The following is a 4,514-nucleotide window of genomic DNA, read 5'->3' as shown; positions in this document are numbered from 1 at the left end:
CGTGCCACTGCACTCCAGCCTGGGAGACAGAGCAAGACTCTGTCTAAAAAAAAAAAAAAAAAAGAAGTACCGTAAGTACAGCGACATGGGGAATAAGTTAAAAATCAAAAAGACTCACTCATTACTTTCTAACATTTTTTACTTTTTGAAACATCCAAAGATTAGGAATATTAGAATCTATGTCATGACCACAATTTAACAGTTAAAAAAAACCCCACAAAATGAAGGCTTAGAATGATCTTTGTTACTCATCTAGAATCATGTGGTATAACCGTATTTTCCAATGGAGGAAGACTATTGGGTTTCAGGCATAAAACAATGCAGAAATAATCTCAAGGCAGGGAGTGGCAGATAACCTCTGACTCTGGTTTCCTGTTTTTCAGGCAAGGAAGTTGGTAAGGGGAAAGAAGATTTGTCCATGGGAACAAGCACTCATGCTCTAAAGAATAGCTTCATTTGAACCCATTAATTTCCTTTTCAGGCAAAATTTCAAAGATAAAGCAACATAAAATATGAGGCCAAAGAAAAGCGAGTTGGTCTTCAAAGAGAATTTGTGGGTTTTTTTTTTTTTTTTTTTTTTTTTTTTTTTTTTTGCTGGTACGATAGTCCTTCTGCCTGGAGTCACGCAAAGACAAATCATGAAATAAAAGAAAATCTTTATTTCAGGGAGTTTCAGTGATATGTATGTGTACTACAGCAAAGGCTGGTTGTAGCAAAGTTTCATTTCAAACTGCACTGATGTATAATTTAGACATATGGGAATGCTTAACTTCTGCTAAAATGTAGATTTAATCAAACATCATACCAATTTTTACATTAATTGTAGATCCTGTTAAGTTTTCACAACCAAAAAAATGAGAATAAGCTTACTGCTACCTACTAAGGTAATGAACTGTGAAATCAATTTCACAGTACTGCCTTGAAAATAAGCCCCTTGATTGGTAAGAGAAATTCCAACTTCTAACTCCACCTAAATGTATTATTTAACTGGTATTCTTCTGTCGTCATCTACTGTTGGCTTGATTGTCACTTCTCTTCTTATTTGACCCCAACCAATTAAATGTCAGTATTTTTCAATTGTTTGGATAAGGGAAATTTTTTCTCCTACTTCTGTGCACATTGGATTGGTCAAAATAATTTTATCCAAATCAGCCTTGACAGCACTACATCTTCCTCCTGTTGACAGGGATCCTATGTTCACCATGAGCACTTCATTCTTAGACAGCTTTTGTACCTTTGCTGCTGTCTTGTCTTCTTCAGTACTACACCTAGAAGCTGTCTAAGTAGGAAACAGGAAATTTCGAATTCTGTGAATGTCTCATGTAAGGTTCTGAATGCACCAAGTACTTACCCCACCATTCTGTCAGCCCGGCACAAAGTGGGGTCAATTTTTGTTCCAACTCCACTAAGACTGCCTGGAGCAGAATATTGCAGATCATTATGCTCGCCAAAAAGTGATACAATTTTGGAAAAGATTGGTTTACACGTGAGTTTTTCTTCACTGTCTTTGGAGACAATACCAGGTCTGACTTCTATCTCCTGGCCCACCTTTAACACTCCTTTTAGGAGACTAATGAGAGGTGAAGCCAGCTGGACTTTCTGGGTTGGGTGGGGACTTGCAGAACTTTTCTGTCTAGTTAAAGGATTGTAAATGCACCAATCAGCACTCTGTGTCTAGCTACAGGATTGTAAATGCACCAATCAGTGCTCTGTGTCTAGCTACAGTATTGTAAACGCACTAATCAGCCTTCTGCAAAAATGGACCAATCAGCACTCTGTAAAATGGACCAATCAGCACTCTGTAAAATAGACCAATCAGCAGGACACGGGCAGGACCAAATAAAGGAATAAAAGCTGGTGGCAGGAGCCAGCAGCAGCAACCCGATTGGGTCCCCTTCCATGCTGTGGAAGCTTTGTTCTTTCACTCTTCATAATAGATTTTACTGCTGCTCACTCTTTGGGTTCACACTACTTCTATGAGCTGTAACACTCACCATGAGGCTCTACAGCTTCATTCCTGAAGTCAGCCAGACCAGGAACCCACCAGAAGGAATGAACTCCAGATGCACCACCTTTAAGAGCTGTAACACTCACCAGGAGATGTGTGGCTTCATTCTTAAAGTCAGCAAGACCAACAACCCACCAGAAGGAATAAACTCCCGACACACTACCACCAGCAGCTTCACCTCCCTTAAGGTCATCAACTTCACAGCCAGGTTTTTTGACATCAAAAAATCTAATAACAATAAGTTGGGGTTCTGAAGTAAAGTCTTTTGAGGGTACTGGAATTTTCTTTACTATGTACTCACAATGTCAATACTGTATTTCGACTGAACTAAAATTGGAATAATAGGAACTCCCTCTGCTACTGTACCTTGTACAAATGCAAAGATCTGCTCACATTGTTCTTTAGCCTTTCTTTAACCAAATCAATTTTATTTTGTAGAATCAAATTACGCTTCAGCTTCATGATCTCTATAGCAGCCAGGTGTTCAGATGTCTGATGCTGAGGAAAAGATTCATTACCAGCTATAAAGAGAAGAGCTGCATCCATCACTGCTGCACCATCCAGCACAGTAGCCATCAAAATATCGTGGCCAGGACAGTCCACAAAGGAAACATGTCTGACTAATTTGAAGTTCCTTTTGGTCCTTGGAATGTCTGTAGGAAACTCATCAGATGTAGTCCTCCCACAAGATCTATAACATTCTGGCCTAGGGCAACTTGGGTCATCAAGTTTATAAATGTTAGCATTAGCATATCCAAGCTTGATTGTAATATTTATTTCTAGTTCATTTTTGAACCCGACGGTCTCAACTCCAGAAATAGCTTTGACAAGGGTGGATTTCTCATGAGCTACATGACAAATTGTACCTATATTAACTGTGACTTGTCTGCTGATAACTTCGTGTGAAAGTGGCATCAACCTGGTAACACTCAAGGTAGCGAGAATCTGGCAGGAAAAATGCGGCCGCCCCAGAGTCACTCCAGCTTCGTGGTCTGCCATCTTGCCAGAAAAGGAAGGAAGCCGCCCTGGCTTCGGGCTGATTGTGTCTGCAGGACTCCTAGTGGGTGCAGGGAAGTGGAGACAGGAAGGCGAATTAGGTGCTCAGTCCTGTAAAGGATGGCCAGTGCTGCAGTGGCCTCACTGCTTGGACTTCTCTCCACTTGAATATGCACAGTGACTGTTGGTAGGTTTACTAGAAAACATGATACAAAGTTGCCGGATCTATTGGTTGCACTCCTGGTAGATACCCGTGCAGGCAATACTGAGGGTAGCCACCAACCCCACCACGTGAGGTGAGTCTAAAATGATTTTTGTTTTCAAGAAGAGAGACTGAAAAATAAATACACATCTGAAATTCTGCGTGTAAGATGCTACGAAAGAAGCAAGTGTGGGCATTCAGGGATTTTTATTTTTTTTTATTATTTTTTTTAGAAGGGGTCTCGCTCTGTTGCCAGGCTGGAGTGCAGTGGCAAGATCTCAGCTCACTGCAAAACTCCGCCTCCCAGGTTCAAGCTATTCTCCTGCCTCAGCCTCCCGAATAGCTGGGACTACAGGCGCCCGCCACCACGTCCGGCTAATTTTTTGTATTTTTAGTAGAGATGGAGTTTCATCATGTTGGCCAGGATGGTCTCGATCTCTTGACCTCATGATCCACCCACCTCTCTTGGGATTTTTAACCCAGACTAGAAGTAATTTTTGTATTTTTAGTAGAGACAGGGATTTCATCATGTTGGCCAGGATGATCTCAATCTCTTGACCTCATGATCCACCCGGCTCTGTTGGGATTTTTAACCCAGACTAGAGCCAGAAAGATTAGGAAGATATTCTTGACCTCTTAGACATATCTCTCAAAGAATAACTGTCAAAAACATAGCATGGTGAAACTGAGATGAACCCATGGAAGATAAACATACATGTATTTTGCATTTCTGAGATTTTTCTATTGCCCTATCTCTAAATATTAATCAAATTCTTTAATTGTTTCTGTCTTCCATGACACAGGTTATCTATTTACAATGCTGTTTTAGAAAATATTATTTGCATATGACAGTTGAACAATTTTCTCCAAGTTGGTTAAGTCTTGTATTTTAGAATAAGTGACATCTTGACAGTTGAGGGGAAGATTAAGAAGTAGTCAGACCAAGGGGAGCCGAGGTTAATCTTGTCTTTTTTTAGGCATACCATATTTATTATAAAAGCTACAGGAAAACTAAAGGTGATTTCCAGATTTATCCTGAATTTTTTTATTTTTTTTATTTTTTGATTTCCAGTTTCAAGGGCTTCATTGGTCTTCTGTCTGATGTTTGGGATTGGTGCCTGTACCTCAGGTGCTCTATATTTCTAAAGCATATTATCCTTAAAATCTCATATTATCTTCAAAATTAGGATTTCAAGAGCTAGAGAGCTATAGGATGGAACATACCAAATGTATTGATATAATTTTGATTTATTTTGCTAAGCCACTTAACACTCATAGCACCTTTCTCTAAAACTACCCAATCCTAGT

At 39.8% G+C, this 4,514-nt stretch overlaps 1 pseudogene; it reads right to left on the bottom strand.

Moving 5' to 3' along the window:
* Positions 1 to 573: 573 nt before the first annotated feature.
* Positions 574 to 3,495, bottom strand: LOC116273817 (annotated as a pseudogene).
* Positions 3,496 to 4,514: the final 1,019 nt, after the last annotated feature.

This window comes from Papio anubis, chromosome 2 (assembly GCF_008728515.1).
Source record: "Papio anubis isolate 15944 chromosome 2, Panubis1.0, whole genome shotgun sequence".
NCBI classification, from domain to species: domain Eukaryota; kingdom Metazoa; phylum Chordata; class Mammalia; order Primates; family Cercopithecidae; genus Papio; species Papio anubis.
This window is presented reverse-complemented; position numbering and strand designations above follow the sequence as displayed.